At 32.8% G+C, this 23,517-nt stretch overlaps 1 long non-coding RNA gene across 1 annotated transcript; it reads right to left on the reverse strand.

Annotated features, from left to right (window-relative positions):
• Nucleotides 1–399: 399 nt before the first annotated feature.
• On the reverse strand, nt 400–2,169 carry LOC121219869 (uncharacterized). The gene is made up of 2 exons (XR_005916876.1): nt 2,071–2,169; nt 400–700 (listed from the first exon to the last, which is right to left on the reverse strand). It is a non-coding gene; the product is annotated as an uncharacterized lncRNA (long non-coding RNA).
• Between the last annotated feature and the right edge of the window lie 21,348 nt (nt 2,170–23,517).

Consider the following 23,517-nt stretch of genomic DNA (forward strand, 5'->3'; position numbering starts at 1 on the left):
GGTACCAAGACATAACAAAAACACATGTTTACAAGCCTTCAAAACACAATCAAATAGACCCAAAACATCCAAAAACAATCAACTTATGTGCCTAACCAATATGCCTTCATTAACACCACAATTCAAACATCAAAATAATTCAAAACCAATGCTAGGTTCTCAAGTCACACACATATATCAACCAATTATACTTGACCACCTAAATCATCTTACATTCAAGACAAACCTTACCATTTCTCTATTTGTGCGTTCGCATTCATTTATACCATATCACCATAGGACATCATTCGCTATACTATAGAACAATATAACCAAAATATATACTTATGAGCCTTTACAAAACCTTAAAAGCATACATATACAAGCACCAAAAATCAATCTAAGGCAACATCTTTCAAGTATAACAAGCACCACAAGTAACTTGTGTTCAAAATATTTACACAACACCTATTACATGACAAGTTCCGTACTAAATTTAAATTTCATACCAAACCATGAATTAGCACATTATTAACTAAAGCATATATTTATCACACAAGTATAGAAAATACCACTTGTAGTAAGTACTTAAAACATATACGGGATACTCCTATTACATGCCACATATACCAAAATTAATCATTTTCAAAATCTACCAAAAAGAATCTAGATAGTGTGATATTCGTGTTGATCCAATCGCTTAATTTCGGAAAAAAATTATCTACAATGAAACAGGAAAATAACATAAGTAAGCTTTAATATGCTTAGTAAGTTCACAGGTTAAAACGATAAAACTTACCGAATAAACAAAAATAATTATTTTATAACAATGTCAATAGACATTAGTCTTGCCAACCACAATCAGTCAATGGTGAGTTATACAAATATACAAGTTACATAATCTGTTCAATCATACGAATTCAATCAATATCAATTTACGATATACTATAAAAAATCAAGCAATTATTTATACAATTCCATACACAAGTCATTTAACTATTTTAAATATGCCCGATGAACGATATAACATATATAGGTACGCGATTATCCACTGAAACACACCAAAACGCTCTAATGAGCCTAACCAACTAAGAACAAGCCTTGGCACCAAGTGCCTAGCCTGTAGGCTAACTTCGCTCCAAAAACACATCTCAGCACCAAGTGTCAAGCTCGAAGGCTTTACATCCGCTCCCAATAACACGCCAGAACACTATAAATATAACACAATAGTCCGCAACAAATGCTAGACTCCGGTATATTCAGTGAACAGGAATAAATCAAGAATCATCATCTCATCTCAAGTCAGACCCGTACATCGCGTAATATAACCTATTGGCATGCCAATTGTATCCTATCCTATGTTCATCCGGACTCGATACACATAACCATATAACAATTTCCAATTCAATCCATTTCTCACCAATTCAATCACAATATTTCAAATATGACCAATATCATCAAATTGTATAATTCAAAATAATAACATACTAAAAGTACTCAAAACAATATCATATGAACTTGCCTAGACGAAAACGGTTGCAAAAACAAGGTCGGCGACTAATCCATTAATTTAGTTTTTCCACGATTATCCTTCGTACGAATCAAACCTTGATCTATAATAATTAAATTCAATCTTATCAAATACACATCCCAACTCAATTTTATGCATATGACCCTTAAATTTTCATTATTTACATATTTTCCCTAAACTTTTACATTTATATTAATTTAGTCCCTAAACCCGAATTTACAAATTTAAACTTATTTGAACATAACCCATTCCAACCGAATATTTAAGGACCTTATACAGCCCTCTATACACCATAATTTCACAATATTACCTTGAGATTTTAACATTTAAACAATTTAGTCATTTAATATGAAAATCAACAAAAATTATTTTACAAAATAATCCTATTAAACAACCAAGCTTAGTAATCTATCACAATTTTTCACAAATAACTCAAACTCATCCAAGGCGCATTTTTAAAATATTTAATAATTTCAAAAACGGATGTACGGGTTGGCTGGATCTAATTGCAACGATCTCAAAATCATAAAAATTACTAAAAACAGACTAAAATAACATACCCATGCAAGGAAATAGAAGAACCGAAGCTCCAAGGTGTTGAAAATGGTATTCGATTTGCCAAATGAAGAAGAAAGAAGACGATTGAAACTTTTCTTTTGTTTTTACTATTTAAACATTAATTTTAATAATATTTTGACTAAAAATAGTCCATTAACAACACATGGCCGGCCACTAAATTTTAAGAATGGTTTAATTATCATTTAAAACCATGCAATGATGTTTTCCATACCATTTAACTTAAATAACTAATAATAGTTGATTTTTGTTTTTTTACAATTTAGTTCTTTTTCTTTAATTAACTAGACAAACATCAAAATTATTGGACCAAATTTCAATACACCTATATAATAAATTCGTAATATTTATTAAAAAATATTTATAGACTTGGTTTATAGAAACAAGGTCCTGATACCTCATTTTCTAAAATCACTTGACTTTAGGGACAAACCACTTACTTAACTATTTATTCTATTAGCAAAAATTATTAAATTAAAAATTCAATGTAATACTCTACTGACTCGTAAATATTAATTATTTAATATTTACGAACTCTCATGTCAGTTTTGTGGTCCTGAAATCACTGTTTTTGACACCACTGAAAAATAATAATAATAAATGAGGGTAACTTTTGCCAGGCTTAGTTGCGTGCTTGGTTGAGGATTTGATATGACCATGATAATATCTGTTCTAGAGCCTAGAGTCAAAACCTGGTACCTGTTACAGGTTGGGGTAAACTGGATCTAATTTCTACTATTGTTCGTACACATTTCTTTTGACGTTTACATATTGTTTGCACTTGATCTTGTGGCCAACTGTAGTTTGATTAATGTTGGAAATGAGATGAATGAAATAAATGGTTGAATAATTAAGCTTTTGTGTTGTGAACTGGCCTAGCTCCTAATCTGAAGGTAGGAAGAAGTTGATATACGGTAGGAGGTAATCTTGAAGCGGATAATACAAATTAAGGCACACATTTGGCCCTTCAGCTGGTTTACCAGAGTAGCAGAGCAAAATTTGGGAGTTGCTACCTGAGCCGTGGCAGTAGATGAAAGTTTATAACATCAATTCATTGACTGATTTCGTTTCTGTTCTATTGTGCAAGTCCTTTTTTATTTTTATTTTATATTATTGTATACGGTTTGAGGCAAGATAGCTGTTGGCCAATAATTTTCTTTGGAGAAGTTGCTCAAGTTTCAAACTACCATGTAACTAATTGTGTATCAATTATTTTTTCTCGTGACCAACATGATTGGATTTAGTCTCTCTGATATATATATATATTTCTTTGAGTCCATTCGTATACCATTTTGCTGGCCATGAAACTAGATGTTTGACAGTGGAGATAAATTAAATCTAGGGGTGTTTGGTCTGAAAGTGCTTCTGTAATAGGATTGATTAATTAGGAATGTTTGATGAAATTTAGGATTTTTTTATTATGCAAATTATGCTAGGTGATGGTGATTGTAAAAATGTTGAAAACTCCAAAGATGTAAGTAATAGAAGAGTAAATAGGTGTTGTTCAATTTATCTAATTAAATTGTCATAAATAATTTTTTATTTTTATTTTTAAAAAAAAAGCAAACTTCTTTTAGTCGTTATGCGAAGAGTCACTTGATAATCAGCAATATTAGTCGTTATGCGAAGAGTCACTTGATATTTAGACCTCACAAAATAACATCCATTAGAAGAAAAATGCCATATGAAGTGATTATTTGAAGGAAACCAACTAATTGGCATGCTAATGACCCAATTCGCATCATACGACACAAGAAGCCTTTCCACTAGATCAGTATCCTAAGAACATCAACTAGGATGAAATAACTTAGAAATTTTTAAATGAGCACACCCTTAAATTGGAACGATATCTACATAAAAATTGCTATCATAGTTAGTCCAACGATCTTTCAAAATATTAACTTCACTAGCTATGCTTTGGCCTTATGAATACTCTTCCAAATAAAAGAAGGATTACACCCTTCCAACGACTCAAGAAAACCACCCTCCAGGAAATATCTAACTTTAAAAATTTTGCACGAAAGAGACTTAGGCAAAGTAATGAATATCACCTTTACTTTCTGAGAATATCCAAATTAAAATGAAACAAAAGGTGAAACCCTATACCGCCAAACTTCTTAAAAACACAAAGCCTATCCCAAACAACCCAATGGATAATCTTACAATCACTATCAGAACCCCATAGAAAAGAATTCATCATCTTCTATAGGTCATCACATAAGTTGTGAGGCAACATAAAAACACTCATGCTATAAACAGGAATCGCTTGAGCAACCATCTTGATCACTACTTCCTTCCTTTCCCTTGAAAGAAATTTATTCTTCCAACTAATGACACACTTGCACAAACATTCTTTAATAAAAGCAAAACATGTATTTTATTTCGACAAATGAGAGAAGGCAAACCCAAATTTCTACCATGATTTAGGGGTGTAGTAACACCAAGAACATTATAGACGACTTGCCTAGTATGTTGCTTAGTGTTGGAATTGCACATAATACCTGATTTCAAAAAATTAATTGCATGCCCAAAAGCCTCATCATACTGTCGAAGAATATCCTTAACCTTACCAGTCTTAGACTTGCAAGCTTAAAAAAATAAGAAACTGTCATCCATAAAAAGTAAATGTGAAATCGTTATACTTCCTCGGCAAATAATAACCTCGTGTAAGTGTCACGTGGCTAGAACTTTAATCTCACAAACTGTGCGAACTTAGGTGATTTTTTTGCTTCAAATCTGCTTAATTTAGCTTAACTTTAGAATGTTGAAAAATCACAATGGAAATTCTCCATGACACTAAGAGTAAATTGGAAGCAACTTAAAAACAAAGAAGAATGAATCAAACAGAAAAGCTACAAGAAGTCAATAACACACCAAATGTTTGAGTAAATGCTCTCAAAAGTATTTTACTCAAGAATGAAATACAATGAGATGAATACAAATGAGGAGAAGACTTTTATTTATAGTTGAGCTCCTTTAGATCCAACGGTACAGTTTAATTTATATCAACGGTCAAGATTAAAACGAATCTACAATTGAGATTCTTAAAGGATTTACATGATCCTCTAATATTACAAAATCAAATCTTTTAAGATTACAAATCTTCTTCCATATTTACCATGGCAATCCTAGTTTTCCTTAAGTGCTTCATTGGGCCACCAAGGCTTTAAATAGATAGGTTTCTCCACATGTTCCAGGAATCGGGTCAGTTCAAGTGGGTCTAATAAGCTCTATTTAATCAATTGATTTCCATGAGAATTTCTGTGTGCATTCGTCACGGACTTTGATCTGTGGCCCATGACATAAGTCGCCATTCCTCTTTGCTCTTTGCAACAAAAAACTTAAGCCTTCAATTCACAAAGTAAATAACTATGGAAAAAGTAGATCTCCTTGATAAAGACCCCAATGAGAAATAATAAGACCAATCTCACTACCATTAAATGAGATAAGATAGCTGACCGAAGAGACACAAAAAATCATTCAATCTATCCAACGTCTGTGAAACGCCATGCATTCCATAATAAATCGAATAAAACCCTAGTAACCTCTATTATAGGCTTTACTAATATCAAATTTCAGTGTAACTTCGCCAACCAAACCTCGACTCTTATTCTTCATAAGACGGATAATTTCAAACACCACCATAACATTGCCAGTAATTAACCTTCTTGGAATAAAAGCCGACTAAAACTGAGAAATAATATTGGGTAAAAGTAATTTCAAACAATTAGCCAACACTTTCGGCACAAGCTTTTACACAACATTATATAAAGCAATAGGTCCAAGATCCCGTATGGAAATGGGATTTTTCTTCTTCAGAATCAACACAACAATGGTGTCGTTAACAACTGAAGGGAACTCACCATGATTAAGCCAATCGTAACATTCTTTAACCACCTCCTCGCCAACAATATGCCAATATTTCTAATAAAATGCATCATTCAACCCATCAAGATCTAGTGTTTTATCAGGATGCATCTCAAACAAAGCCCTCCTAAACTTATTTGGTTCAAACAGACCAATTATAGCAATATTGTTAGTGTTGAAAACAAAAAGGAGAAAAATTTGAAAAAAAAAATCATAATTCAAGCCCACAAAACCATAATACAAAGAATTGAAACATTTAATAACAATCGACTGCATACCTGGTTCATCAAAACATTGCCTACCATTAAAGGTGAGCAAAGCTTGATTTGATTCAAAAAAATAAAAAAAAATTGAACTTTGAGTTAATCGAATCAAGTTATTTGAGTTATTTAAATTATTTGAGTCAACTCGAATAAGTAATTCGAGTTTCGAGTTCGAATCGAGTTAAATTTTACAATTCGAATAATTTGAATAACAGGTTGGTGTAAATACCCTTTTGGTCCCTGTCACGTTTGAAAATGAGCAAATTGATCTTTCTCTCAACAAAAATTACAAAAAAAAATTCAAAATAATTTTTATAATTCAAAATATTTATAAAAATTCAAAAATTTATATTTTATAAAAAAACTATAAAAATTTCAAAAAAAATTCTAAAAAAATTTATAAAGAACGTTAAAAAATTAAAAAAATTCAAGAATAATAAGTTTGAAACCTAAATAAGTTAATTAATTATTAAAGTTTATCATACTAGAGTATTTATTATTATTATTTTGCTTTAAAAAAGATTTCAAATATATATAGTTTCAATTTTATGTGCTCTAATATGAAATTAGTTATACTATAACAATATTTTAATTTGACATGTTTAATTTTTTAATTTAACTAGAACAATTTCACTCGATTTGATTCGACTCGACTTGAATATCATTTCACTCGACTTGATTCGAAATAATTTCAAATTGAGTTAGGATGATAAAATAGGACTCACCAACCCGATTAACTCGAAATTTTTTCATTTGATTCGATCAAATGCTCACCCCTACTTACCATTGTAATCATAGAGTATCATAATATGATTGACTTATTTCCATTTACTAGCCTACGCATAAAAAATGTAGTATTTGTATCACCATGACACATCCAAAGGACCTTTGCACGTTCCCGCCAAAACACTTCCTCTTGAACAAGTAAACCCCCCAATTTAGGTCGTAATCGAACCACAATATTGTCATTAGAGCCATTATTCCTTGTGCGCATAATGTTCTCCTTCATATCATGTTTTTGGAAAATTGTTCCTGTAACATCCCATGCCCGACCTGATCGCCAAATCCAGGTATGGAAAGTCACGATCCAAACTGTTAAAATCACCAAACTTTTCTTTTTAAAACCGACTTTTGGAATTGGTGAGGTAACCATTTACTAAAATGGCGTTTCATAAATTTGAAAGGATATATATAAACGAAATTAAAATAGTACCACTGTTACACCCCACACTTGACCTAACCGTTGGATCTGGGTATAGAGTGTTACAGGTTGACTCATTGAATTCCTCAACGTTTCTCTTTAAACACCCTGACTAATTGGTGGATTCCACTTTTGTGGTACAGCATTACACAAATTCTAATCCATATTTAGCTGAAATAAGTTTTAAATGGTATTCTACCTTACACAAAAATTTAAAATAAACAAACATAGCTTGCAACGGCAAACTTAACCACTTTCATAAAATGCGAGTAGAAATAGGCCAATCGGGGCTACAATTATATTTCAAATACATACAAAATAATGATTTAATAAAAACGACAGTTCGACAAGGGTTGGCATCTATGTCCTAATAACCTCCTAGCGAATACATGTTATCCACAAAATAAGAAGACTCACAAATAGCCGTAGGTCTGGCGGATTCCTTTCAACACTTCGCTCAATCTAAGAACCTGAAAGGAGATGGAAAATAGGGTAAGTTCATAAAAACTTAGTGAGTTTCGAGAAAGATTAATCTTAATAAATCGTAGCAGACGTTAAGAAATAGGAACTCAACTTGACAACTAACTTGCCATATTTGGTAGATACATCCCTCTAATCAATAAGAAATTTGGTGGATCCTATCACGACTTGCTACTTATGTGGTCTAACCTCTTTATGAACATTTGATTTACTATTTATATTTTTTTTAATACAACATGCATCAACTTATGCACCATTTTCTTTTTCTCTCGTACTCCCTTTCTTTAGCTAGTTTTTTATCCTAGTTCCCGGAGAACCCATCTTTTCATGGATCTTCATAACCTCTCATTTGTATCATACACAAACATTCCCTTCATATCCTCTTCACTCATTTTCTTGTTTGGACACATAAGTGTTCCCCTGCAAGGCCAGGTTTTCATCGCTCACAGTTTGTATCTATGTGCCATACTAAAGGTGAATAATTTGTCTTGGATCTTCAATACCAATGTACATATCATTTCACCGATACCACCTCACTCCAGTTTGTATACGAACCTTATACACTAAAGAAAGAATACTCATTCTTTATATATATCAGGTCATTAAGTCCTTTTTATCGTATTGGACCATGCATACAACTGACTCTAGGAACATAATTATCTAGACATGAGCACCAAAGAAAAAGGAAAGCATCATTTACATGGCTGAACGACGAAAACTGTTAATTGAAATAACATAGACTATAACTCTTGATACAAAGGAACTTACCAAAATACTTTACTTTAGAGTTTTTCTACTCTACTGGTTCCTTGCCTTTTGTACTAGGGCTTTCTCTTGTGTCTTTAGATAAACAATGAAACAACTCTTTTAATCTTCCAGAACTGTCAAAATGTTATGACATATCAAGAATCTATAGACAGGCAGACAGTTTGTAGGTAGAAGTTTTTTCATACCCAGTATTCAAAATATACTACCACATTTCCTATGTTAGCATCTATCTCGTAAAACTTAAAGAAAGGTTTAAGAATTTACCAGCAGACAACCATCGTAGAAGCTTTCTTAAGCTTTAACAAGTAACACATTCGTTAGCAAGGAATAATTCTCCTAGTTTTTTCGATGATAACAATGTCCAGTAGAGAAGATGATTCAAGGGTCTTCTCTCCACTACTACACTATCCTATTTATAGCTAACTCATGGAAAAATCCTAATTAGGATTATCTCTAATCATTACTAGCTTTCACACGCTTCCACTAATTAATCACATCTTACGAGGCCTTCAAAGTGTCCTAATTATCGACACGTTGCCTCATCTAGGACGTTGAATGACTTTAATATGTCCCACAAGATATTTTTACTTACTTTAGCCATTATGTAAAAACACGGGTGGCGATCTTATTAGTGAAAATGTCCGCCTAATAAGGTCTCCGCCCTAATCTCTACCTCGCTATTACTCACTTATATTACTCACTTATATACTTTGTCGCATTAGTGAAGTTCTACAAAGTACTTCGTTATATTACCATTATTCCTTCATTAGGCTAAATCTAGCAACCGATGCGTCATTTATTGGCATAGTCTTTCCAATCCGACTCGGTTCACCAAATCAGGATGTTACAACCATGCCACTTTATAAGATTAAGATACATGTAATTAGCCTTTGATGACAACTTAGACAACATCCATAAATCATAATTAAAAATAAGCCAAAAAGGCTACCAACCATCATTTGAAGATCTCTAAATATCATTTTAAAATATAATTTAATGAATTTTAGATGGCATCATCTAACAATTGTCCTAGTTTCCCCCCAGTAGATACATGTTACCCACGAAAAATAAAAAAAAGGCTCACAAATGGCCGTTGATCTGTCTATTTTCCTTCAGTCACCACGTTCAACTAACGACTTGAAAGTAGGAAGAAGAAACTAGTTAAGTTCGAGAGAACTTAGTGAGTTCCTGGGATTTGAATCCTATTAAATTACTATTAGGCACTTTAAAGTTAGACTCGAATGAATATATTAGCTCGCCATACTTGTCGAATGAATATATTAGCTCGCCATACTTGACGGATACAACTCTCTTTGATCTGGAATACCCACTGGCGGATACTAATGCAATCAGAACCAGCCTGTCGATGGACACTAACTGATTTTTGAAACTCGCGTATGATGAACACAGACACAACTGCTTCACGTGTGCGCCACTTATGCGGACTACCATTTTATAACTATTTGGCTTACTATTACCTTTCATACAATATGCATTACTTATTTTGCACACATGCATCCTTTTTTCACATACTCCCTTCCTTATGCTAGCTTCTAACCCTAGTCCGAAGAATCATATTTGGAACACCCTATACTCGGTCTAGTCTCCAGACCCGAGCTACAAGATGTTATAACATAAAACCGAAACATTCACAAGTAATTTATTTGATAATATCTAATAATCAATAAATACAAGTTAATTTCATGTTAAACATGCATTACAATCTAAACCAAGTCTTAATTAGGCTTACAAAAGCCATTGAACAAGTTCAAAACTAAATTGGGACCAATCTGGAACATTTACAAAATAACAGGTAAACATGCAAAACATGGGTCACACGGCCGTGTGACAGGCTGAGGCCATGTGGTGCAATATCACATAGCCGTGTTCCTAAACCGTGTAACAACTTCATACCGTGTAATATAGGGTCACATAGTAATGTCGCCAGGCTATGTAACTCACTGTGGTCGTGTGAACTAAAAGTCACCCTGAACGTGAAGCAAACATGGTCATGTCAACCACCCGTGTGTAACACACGACCGTGTGGTAGCTTATGTACAGTATAAATGACTTGTTTTAAGTAATTTTCATACCATTCATACCAAATGACCTATAATGCTATTTAACACCATTCAAACATACTCCAAATTATGCACATTACAATACCAAAACATCAATTTACTAATCATTCAAACAAGCAACCAATATGCCCTCATTGGCACCAACAATTCAACCATTAAACAACAAGCAAACTTTACCATTCTTGACAAGTTAATCATACCTAAAAATTCATATATAATCATCAATTCTTTAACTAGAATATCAATAAGCAAAGTTAAACATATGGCTTAAAACATTATACCAATTTCATCAAACAAAACATACCATAATTACCAATGCCTTTAACCTTTTCATATCACAACTCAATTACACCAAATGTAAACATTTACCTAACATAACCAAAGTCCATTTCCATTTCATGCTATCATCTAGACAAATACCTAATGCCATCCATGCCTTTTCCATTATCATTTATATGCTAAGTTACCATATGCATATATCCATATATTTATATACATTCAAACTCAACCATGCAAACCACAAACACAAGCTTTACATTTCAATATTTAACCCTTCTAAGTACATGCAACAAATAACCAAGCTCGAAACATCAAAATTTTACCTAATCGGGAGATGAAAGGTGTGTGCTTCTCGATGATCTGATCGACACATTCCAAACATCCAAAATCTACAGAAAAGTAGTAATACGAGTAAGTATATTGCTTAATAAACTCATACAATATAAACAAATAGCTTATCTTAACCATTTAACAATTACATGAATCAATATGAAACAATTTCACCTATCATAGCATTCAAAACAACATCAACCAAATGAGATTTAGTTCAAACCACATATATAATTTCAAATGTTAAAATACCAACTTCAACTTAAAATTCATCATGAATCCATGTTCTAATTTATCACTTTGTTCACTTTTATCATTCAAATTGCATCATATATTCTTATCATAATCATTCATATCATGTTCATCCTTTTTCCCAACACTAATTTCATATTTTCACATTTCCATCTTTTATTTCTACTCGATGAAACTTCGTACAAGAACTCTATATACATGTGAGAATAATAGTGCTTGGTTAACCGTTAGGGTTAAACCAACACAATAAATAGCCTGGCCAGAGATTTATATTCCTATATTCTCGAGTCTATAACATATGCAATAGCCTATTCTTGTAATTTCTAGTCCGCAACATATGCAAGAGCTTAGAACCTATTCTTGTATTTTCGAGTCCGCAACATATGCAAGAGTTTAGAACCTATTCATGTATTCTGGAGTTCGCAACATATGCAAGAGCTCGGAACCTATTCTTGTATTCTCGAGTCCACAACACATGTAGGAACTCAGAATCTGGACAAGAACTCATAACCTCGTATACGAGACTTTTAATAATTTTATTAGGATTTATTTCACATTATAACACAATTTCTAATTCACCAACAATCAACATTAACAAATCAAATATAACACATTAGCATAAACAATTTAAATTATATTGCATGAACTACCTGACAAAACGGTACTGCTTTAGGTAACAGGGACTATTCGACAACTTTCCTTTTTTTTGCCTAAGTTAACAACTTGATATGCATGGTTAGAAAGCTTAGAATAGTTCGGTCATGGCTTCCTAATCTTCTTTCTTTCTTCAAACTGTGGAAAATAATGAAACGGTGAAGATGGCAACCATGTTAATGTTTTTTTAACATAATATAATATAATATAAATTTTAATTTATTTAATACATGTTAATTAAAAACACCTATCCAACCATCCACCATAATTAAATATGGCATAATTTTCATATGAATCCATTCAATTTTACCATTTGCCCCAGGCCGAAATTCCTAGCATCGCCAGACTTCATGTACTCCTTAATTTCATTACATTGCGCATCCTTGAATTGTGACTCCAATATTTGGGAAAGGAAAATTGGTCGTGCCTTTAATTTGACGAGAATTGACCTATCATTAGCCAGACACACTTTTGTTCTCAGAGAAGTTAGGGTTGATACGATTTTCCTGCTCAATGCATTAGTCACCACAATTGTCTTGCCCAGATGGTACTCAATGGTTAAGTCATAATCCTTTAACAGATCGATCCATCTTCGTTGGCGTAAGTTCAATTCTTTTTGGGTAAGCAAATACTTCAAGCTCTTATGGTCTAAAAATATACGACACTTCTCTCTGTAGAGATAATATCTCTAAATCTTTAAAGCTAACACCACTGTAGCCAGTTCTAAATCATGGGTTGGGTAATTCTTCTCATGTGGTTTGAGCTGGCGTGATATGTAAGAAATCACCTTCCCCTTTTACATAAACACACATTCTAACCCATTCAAAGATACATCCGTGAACATGATGTATTCTACTCCTGTTTCTGGCTGACTCAACACTTTAGTTCATGCTTTATTTAGCTCATCAAAACTGTGTTGACATTCTTCAGACTAGTGAAACATCGCTTCTTTCCTTAACAACCACATCAATGACGTTGCAATAATTGAGAACCCTTTCACAAGCCTTCTATAGTACTCCATCAGACCAAGGAAATTGCGTACCTCTGTAATGCTTTTCGACAGATTCCATTCGAGTACAGCCCGGATCTTTTCAGGATCTACCTTAATTCGTTCTACAAAGATGACATGGCCTAAGAAGTGAACTTCCTTTAGCCAGAATTCGCACTTGCTGAATTTGGTGTACAATTTATATTTTCGAAAAACATTTAAAACTATCCGCAAGTGTTCATCGTGCTTTGTAACACAATGATCAAGGTAGGGTTGGAATACTTTGTTCATTAGATCCATAAATATTGCGGATGTATTAGTTAAGCCAAAAGACATCACTAAAAAATCATAGTGGCCATTAAGGTTGTAAATGAACCGAGTTTGAACAAACAAACCTCTATTCATGTTCATTTGTTTATTTTTAAAGCTTGTTCGTGTTCAGTTTGTGTTCGTTAAGAATTTTAAATTTTTATTCATGCCCGTTTATTTCAAATTCTGTGTGTTCATGTTCGTTTGTTAATGTTCACAAACATGTTCATTTAACTTAATCGAACATGTTTACGAACATATTCATGAACATAAAATTGAACATGTTCACAGAAAATGTTAATAAATATATACACATATATTGTTTAGATATAAAATAGTCAAATATAAATATTAATAATTATATTATAAATGAAAATTACAAACTAAGATAATTTTATTAATATATACTAATAGAACAATAAACGAGTTTTAAGATAATTTAATTAATATATCATTAATAAATAAGCGAGTCAATAAACGAGCTTGTTTGTAAACATAAATGAACCGAACACACCTTTGTTCGTGTTCGTTCGTTTATTAAATTTTGTTCATATTTGTTTATTTAGCTTAATAAATGAACATAAACGAACCTTATATAAATGATTCACAAATAGTTCATCGAACGTTCTGTTCATTTACACCCCTAGTGGCCATAACGCGTGTGAAATGCTGTTTTAGGAATATTATCCCCTTTAATCTTTACTTGATAATATCCAGACCGTAGATCAATCTTTAAAAACACCTTAGCTCCACTTAGCTGATCAAACAAGTCCTAAATTTTGGGTAACAAATACTTGTTCTTTATGGTTACTTTGTTCAGCTGTCTATAGTCAATACACAACCAGAGAGTTTCATCATTCTTTTTAACAAATAGGATTGGCATATCCCAAGGCGAAACGCTTGGTCTGATGAGCCCTTTATCCAACAGTTCTTGCAACTGATATTTCAACTCCTTCAACTTTACTAGAGTCATTCTATACGGTGCACTTAATATGGGAACAGTCCCTAGTGTTACATCAATAGAGAACTCCATATCTCGGTTTGGCAGGATCCCCGATAGCTCTTCTAGAAAGACATCTGGAAATTTATTCACAATTAGTACTTGTCTGAAGTCTTCCCTCACCATATTAGAATCTAGGATATATGATAAGTAAGCATCTCTGCCCTTAACCATCAATTTTTGAGTTGAAACTGCTAAGACTAAATTGTTTTTGATATCTCGATTTACTCCCGAGATCAACACTTCATTGCCATCGACAAATACTAACCATACCCCTCTGGACTTGCACTCGACTACTGCGTTATGTCTCGTAAGCCAATCTAGCCTACATATAGCACCGAACTCATGAAAACTCAAAAGAATTAAATTCACCAAGAATACATGTCTGCCAATACTTAACGAATAGTTTTTTACCACATTATTTACTACAGTACTTTGGTTTAAAAGATTAGTGACTAACATGCTAACCTCTGTGAGGACAACTCTAAGACTCCTCCCAGCCACAAACTTATCACAAATGTAAGAATGAGTAGACCCAGGGTCTACCAATACATATATGCATGTCTCAAATAAAGAGAATTTACTCGTAATGATGTTGTGAGCTTCGATGTCCTCTTTTGCCTACATGACATATACTTTGGCTGAACCTTTCAAGCTAGGGTTATTTGTATTTCTTCTTGGGGCTCCTTAGATCGATCATGATTTAGCCACTGTCTCTATATTCACTTCAGGTTGGGACTCCCTAACTACCTGAACAGATTTTTCAGTATTTCCTCCTACCCTTATGGGGCAATCCTTTTTATAATGGTTCTAGGCTCCCCCCAGTGGCCATCCAACATATACCAGTATGGTTTTTCCTGTAACTATTACACACGAGAACCCTTATTATCTGGGTTCTTTCCATGCTAGCTATGGATGTCGCTTGGCATACACTCCGATCTCGGTGAAAACCTACAGTCTGTGTCTCCCTTGTTGGGATAGTTGAATATCTTTTTACATCATTGGGCCTCTTGAAGCCAGCGTTAGAAACTATGTCGGAAGCTCCGCACTTGCTCCTTTCTCTGTCTCTATCTTGTTTCTTTCCTGAATAGTTGTCTCTATTCTTTGAACCTTTGCAGATAAGGTAAAAAATTCTCTAATCTCAAGGGAAAACTACAATACCCTAAGCTCCTCATTTAAACCTCATTTGGACCTAATACACAAACCTTCCTCATTTGGAACTAGGTCCTTAATGTACTTTACTTGATAAACTCCTTTTCATATTCAAATACTGTCATCTTTCCTTTCTTGAGCTCCAAAAAAGTATTTCTTCATTTGTTCAATGAAGAGGCTGTTGATGAAGTTTTCTTTGAACTTCCTTAGGACAAAAATCTTAATTCACCTGCTCTCTTGGGACTATATTGGATATTGTGGTCCATCACTGATATGCCTTATCCTTAAGCAAGAAGATGGCGCATCTCAGACTCTTGAATGGGGAACACTATAATTCTTAAACTACCCGACAGACTCGAAAAAGCCAATTTTTTGCTGCAACTAGATCATCTTCTATACTGCCTCAAAACTCCTTGGTACCACGCTTACGGTTGACCTCCACAGGGTCTCATCGAGACACTGCTACAACTGAAATTGGAGGAGCAGAATTCACTGGTGGTACAACCTTTGCTGTACTCATCGTCTCCTCTTATCTCAATGATTCGTCACGGTATCTATGGGATGAGGTTGGTGCAGCTCCCATGTATCGGTCGAACCATTGTCCCATCACATGGCCCATCATTTCCATCAATGCCTTCTTAGCCTCTGTTCCTATAACTCATTGACTCGCAGAATGAGCAAGGCTACCCACTGGTAGAGAGGCATTTCTTTCTATTTCCTCCCCTTTAGCGTTTTTAGAATTTATCGACATCTTCCTTCTTTCTTTTTTTTGCTACAACACACAAATTTAGTTAACAATACCAAGAGGAATCCAACTAGATTTATGTAACATGTATTGAAGGATTTCTAACTAACGATGGTTTTCGAGAATTAGCTAAACCTGACTATAATACCAATAAAACTGTAACACCCCACGCCTGAGAAGGTCGTCAGATCTGGGTATGGAGCGTCATAATCCAAACCATTAAAATCACCAAACTTTTCTTTTTAAAACCTACTTTTCAAATTAGCGGGGTAACTATTTACCAAAATGGCGTTTCGTAAATTTGAAAGAATATATATAAAAACAATTTAATAGGTGAATGATCTGAGGTAATACTAAAGTTCGCTTTGGCTCAGTACCATTTTATTTTAATTTTGTTCTTATATATATAACCTTTCAAATTTACGTAACGTCATTTTGGTAAATGGTTACCCCGCCAATTCGGAAAGTCGGTTTTAAAAAGAAAAGTTTAGTGATTTCAATGATTTGAATCATGACGATCCATACTCGGATCCGACGACCAGATCAGGCGTAAGATGTTACAGCACGACTCATAATCAATATCCAACAGCGTGGGATCCTCGAGTACAACCATCAAATCCACATCTTCATTTTCTTCCAACAATAAACTTTGGATTTCCCGCTCCATTACAAAAAAGAAAAAAGAAAAAAAAACCCAACTAAAAAATGCTTTGACGAGCAAGAAAAACCATGCAAAAACCTTGCACTCACTCGGGAGGAGAGGCAAGACTTTATATGTAGTTTATCTACACATTCACTCAAGATATTTAATCTACTCTAGAAAATGTGTTAGTGAATAATTTAACATTCCTACTATGTTCTCATAAATTTAATTTTTTTATAATCATGTATATATTATATATTATAAGTCCTTAAGAAACATTTGCGTTCACACTAAAAAATTAGCATTTAGCTTCATACCATGTTGGCCATGTTTTTAAAAATTAAAACAAAATATGATGTAATAGTATAAATACTATTTTTATTATATTATTCCATCATATTAAGTTTTTAAATAATAAAACATAATTTTTATTATATTAGCTAAAATATTTGAAAATTCTAATATTATACGGTTATATCATGTTTTTAAAAATCAAAACATAATTTCAATTACATTAGTTAAAAAACTATCTTTAATTTTTTTTAAATCACATATTAAATTAAATAAATATTATAATAGAATAAATACTTTGTTAAAAAATATTTAATGTTTGAACATTAAGTTGTGACCTCACTACACCAAATGAGGCTTTTAGCGGCATATTTTGTGGCGTTTGTAGTCTCGCATTAGCGGCGTAAAAAATAAACCGCCGCTAAATATCAGGCATTAGCGGCGCATCATGAGAAGCGCCGTAAAAGAACATCATTAGCGGCGTTTCCTGTCACACGCCGCAAGATCTGAAGACCAAAACGCATCATTTTGGTCTTGATGTATACAAGAATTAGTGGCGTTTATAGTAAATCACCGCTAAAGCAATTATTAGCGGCGCAATGGCTAAAGCGCCGCAAAATCTAAACAAAAACGCACCGTTTTGTCTCGCTGTATATTAGCGTTAGTGGCGCTTTAACAAAACGCCGCAATATATGTTAACCAAAACGCAGCGTTTGGCCTAGAGGTATGTTACAGTTTATGGCGCTTATAGGAAAGCGCCGCAAAAATATCCTAACCAAAGTGCACCGTTTTGGTCTTGGTGTATGTTACAGTTAGTGGCGCTTAATGTAAAACGCCGGTAAAGTATAATATTAGCGGCGTGTTGTGGTAAGCGCCGCAAAACCTCTTAACCAAAACGCAGAGTTTGGTCTTGAGGTATATTAGAATTAGTGGCGCAGAGCGAACACGCCACTAATGTATACTATTAGCGGGGCTTTTGTATAAGCGCCGCAAAATTTGACAACAAAAACGCAACGTTTTTGTCTCGATGTATACAGTTACTACTGGCGCATATAAAGAAACGCCGCTAAATCATAGTATTAGTGGCGCTTCTGCACAAGCGCCACAAAATATACTCACAAAACGCTGAGTTTTTACATGAGGTATATTAGAATTAGTGGCGCTTTTTGGAGACCGCCGCTGAAGTATATTATTAGCGGCGCTCTTTTATAAGCGCCGCAAAAGATATTAACAAAAACGCAGCGTTTAAGTCTTGATGTATACTGGAATTAGTGGCGTTCACGAGAAATCGCCGCTAAAGCATGGTATTAGCGGCGCTTTTTGATAAGCACCGGAAAATGTATTGACCAAAACGCAGAGTTTTGGTCTTAACCATGCATTATATAATGTAGGTTATTATATATGTTTAGTTTATCGTATTTGGTCTATGGTTTATGGTTTAAAGGTTGGGGTTTAAGGTTTAAGGTTAATATGTGTTAAAGATTTATGATTTAATTTAGGGTTTATGGTTTACAATTTAGAATAACTAGTATTTTGTAATTTATATATTAATTAATTTCTTATATAATTGTAAAAAATATAATATTAATTTCGATCTTTAAAATTGTGTGAAGATTTGGTTATTCAAAATCGATATAAGCTATATCCAGAAGGATATCCCCATCTTATCCCATCTCGGTTCAGTATTTTTAGTGCTCTGTTCAGTATAATATATATGTATATATATGATTATTAATTTAAGATTTTAGCTAGGTCATATTTAGGGCCGGGTTACTATTTTAAGATTATTGTAATTGATCAGGAGTACTATATATATTATGTAATAGCTGATCAGATTTAATGTTTAGGTGTTAGGAGCTGGGTTAGACGTTATGGGCCGGTTAGGAGTTAGGGATTTATGGTTTAGCCAGGGATTTAGGCGGGTCGGGTTAGGGTATTAGGTTTAGATCTTTTACATATGTAAATGGAATAACAAATTAAGCTTGGTGGACACTTGTATATATGAATTTAGGGTTACGGTTATAGGGTTAGGGGTTAGAAGTTAACAGTTAAGGACTTAGGGTTTAGATCTTATTTAGTTTTTTTAATTTATATTTTAAATATGTTCTTACATTTTTGAACATGAATAAAAATTATATATTAACCAACCAATCTGAAATAATTAATAAAACACCGCATTAAAGCACGATAAAAAAATAATTCTTAGAGAAATAGCAAAAGAATCAATTGGCTGGAATAAAAATCAGATTAATTAATTGTATTTAAATTTACATATGTTAATGGGATAGCAATGCTTGGTGGACACTTGTATGGATTTAGGGTTTGGGATTTAAGGTTTAGGAATTTTGGGGCCAGATCAGGGTTTTAGGTTTAGAGTACTAATTAGTATTTTTAAAATATATTTTAAAAATTTAATCTAAACCAATTGATGTATTTAATTAATATTAGTTTAAATGGAATTAAAAAATAAGTTAAAATTTTTGCTTAACTTAGCATTTTCTCTATATTAACTAAACGGTGCCGTTTTTGTTAGTTTTTTGTGGCGTTTGTGTTTGAAACACAGGAAAAGTGACTTGATATATTGGCTAAACGTCGACGTATAACTTAAGGAAATTAATTTTTAGTCGTGCTTTAGAAGAAAGCGCCAGAAATGTGCAATAAATCCGAGCAAAACGGCGCTGTTTCGGATTAGAACCTTCATTATTTGTGGCGCTTGTCAAGAAACGCCGCAAATACACAAGCTATAGCGGCGTTTTTTCATTAAACGCCGAGAAAGTGTCTTCAATTTTTTGCTAAACGGCGTCGTCTCTGTACACACTTTTATACTTAGCATTTTCTATATATTAATTCAACGGCGCCGTTTCTGTTAATGTTTTGTGGCGTTTATTGAGAAAATGCCAGAATTGTGCATTACAGCTTACTAAAATGGCGCCGTTTCTGTTTTAACTTTAAAATTTAGTGGCGTTTTTTCAAAAACGCCGCAAATGTTTCTTAAAATTTCGATGAAACGTCGTCGTTTCTGTACCGTGTTTTAACTTATGCCAATTTATGTGTATCTCAGTGGCCAGAATTCTACATTGCAGAAACAAAATTTGGGGAGAAACGAAAGCAGTGAAATCGAAAGAGAAAAAACGAAGGAAGAAACGGAGAGGAGAAATCTTTCTGTGGAAACGAAGGCTTCAGAGGATACTATCAAAGCTGCGTCATCTGTGTTTAAAAGGTAAGCTTTTTTCGAAATAGTGTATCTTGATTTAGGGTTTAGGTTCAGAGTAAATTGGGAATTTAGGGTTTAGGGTCCTAGTTCAGTCACGAAGCAATTTTTACAAATTTGGTTTGGAATTTGGGGAATTTGGGAATTTTTGCGTGTCTAGGGTTTGGTTCTGATCCTGTCGAGCTTTTTTATTTCTTCTACTTTTTTCCTTACACTGTTCGATAATCATGTCTTGTTCCCCAGGAGTGAGTCTGCATTTGCCCACCTGTTGAAGGAAGGAGAACTGAAAATTGTGTACTTAGGTAAGTTTGCTGATTTGGTCATTTATCAATAGTTGAATGGATGTAAAATTTTTCCTGCATTTCTTACTGCTTGATTGCTGAAGGGTACTGCTTTTAATTCGGTTTTTTGGAATTTTTGGTGCATTCCTTACTGCTCGTATTTAGGGTAGTTTGCTGATTTGTTCAAACAATAATTTTCATTGTTTGAAAATTAGAAGCATTTTAGTAAACAAACACTATAATTAAAATTAGATGTTAAATGTATATTCAATATTTTAGAAGCATTGTTTGAAAATGTATATTCAATATTTGATGTTAAATTGTAATTTTAGAACTAAATTCAAAATTTGTTACTGTTAAAAGTACTCATACTTGAAATTAAAATTAGAACTAAATTCCAACTATTTTATATGTCTTTGGTGCTGGATGTAAAAAAATGGATTGGTCTAATTTACAAATTCCAGTTGGTGCTAGCATCTGATGGATGTAAAACAAAGCAAAGGAAAGGGTTCATCTTTTTTCTTTTTCAAACAGTTTGTTTCATAACTAGGGAAATTGATGGAAAAGGTTTGGATTTTGATCGAAGGAATTGGATGAGATGAGATGGGATGCAGTTCCTGTGAAAAGAGAAAAAGAAGGAAAAATTGAAGTTAAAAGCTTTATGGTTGTGTGTTTTTTTTACTTTGGGGGTGTTTGATTGATGGGACAATAATATGGGAAAAGTATGTGCCAATTGACGGGGAGACGTGGCTCCATTGACATGTCACCATTACACCATAATTTAGGTCTTCCAATTTTCTTTGACATTCATCAGTCCTCTTCTGTATTTATTGTAAATTTTCATGTCTGTTCTAAATTTATAATTTATATAAAATTCATATTTCCGATTAAATTATTAATTTTGTATTTCATACAATTTTATTCAAAATTTAATTAAAAATGTCACATTACAGTATGAGATTATTTACAGTAGCCAACAATTTTAATAATCCCTGTTATGACATTTAGACTAAAAATCATAATTGAATAATAGTTTAGGTATCACAAATTAAATAACATTTGGTTAATTACATAACTTACAAAAATTAAATAACTTATATAACTTACATAAATTAAGTAATTTACATAACTTACATAAATTAAATATCTTGCGTAACTTACGTAAATTAAGTTAATTAAATAACTTACATAAATTAAGTAAATTAAATAACTTACATAACTTACATAAATTAAGTAATTTACATAACTTACATAAATTAAATATCTTGCATAACTTACGTAAATTAAGTTAATTAAATAACTTACATAAATTAAGTAAATTAAATAACTTAAATAACTTACATAAATTAAGTAATTTACATAACTTACATAAATTAAATATCTTGCATAACTTACATAAATTAAATATCTTACATAACTTACATAAATTAAATATCTTACATAACTTACATAAATTAAGTAATTTACATAACTTACATAAATTAAATATCTTGCATAACTTACGTAAATTAAGTTAATTAAATAACTTACATAAATTAAGTTAATTAAATAACTTACATAAATTAAATATCTTGCATAACTTACATAAATTAAATAACTTACATAACTTACATAAATTAAGTAATTTACATAACTTACATAAATTAAATATCTTGCATAACTTACGTAAATTAAGTTAATTAAATAACTTACATAAATTAAGTAAATTAAATAACTTAAATAACTTACATAAATTAAGTAATTTACATAACTTACATAAATTAAATATCTTGCATAACTTACATAAATTAAATATCTTACATAACTTACATAAATTAAATATCTTACATAACTTACATAAATTAAGTAAATTAAATAACTTACATAACTTACATAACTTACATAACTTACATAAATTAAATATCTTACATTACTTACATAGCTTACATTACTTACATGGGGCATACATAATACATAATACAGAACTTACATAGTTATAACTGGCGTTTTGACTAACCCGAGCAAATTATTGTCAACGTCAGACTTCAAGAATTAAGAAATGGACCGGTCTTGGATGAATTGTCAAGGGTTAGCAACGATTATCGAAATGGGGTGCAGAGTTTTCTAAATTTTGCATTTCAATATGCAAGCCAAGAGAACATGATTCTTTGCCCATGTAAGAAGTGTGTCAACATAAACTGGCATTATCGTGAGGTTGTATACGAGCATCTAATTGTTGATGGGTTTGTTAAGGGTTATAAGCAATGGCTTTTTCATGGAGAATGCCCTAGAAGTACTTCCTCTTCAACGATGGAGGTATCTTATCCTGGTACTGCTTACCATCAGTCTGATAGAGGAGATGACATGGAAGGTATGTTGCGGGATGCATTTAATATGCACAATCATGGTGTGCAATCGTTCCCAGGGGATTTTATGGCATCTGATGATTGTAATATTGGTGGAACTGCTTTTACCGAACCGGGAAGTAGTGTACCTCATGAAGAGCCAAATGGAGAAGCGGCAAAGTTCTACGCTTTACTTAATGACATGAACGAAGAACTGTATGAGGGATCAAAATTTTCAAAAATGGCCTTCTGTGTTCGTCTTTTTCAGTTAAAATGTTTGGGAGGGTGGACCGGAAACTCGTTGACAATGCT

Source organism: Gossypium hirsutum, chromosome D08, assembly GCF_007990345.1.
Source record: "Gossypium hirsutum isolate 1008001.06 chromosome D08, Gossypium_hirsutum_v2.1, whole genome shotgun sequence".
NCBI lineage: Eukaryota > Viridiplantae > Streptophyta > Magnoliopsida > Malvales > Malvaceae > Gossypium > Gossypium hirsutum.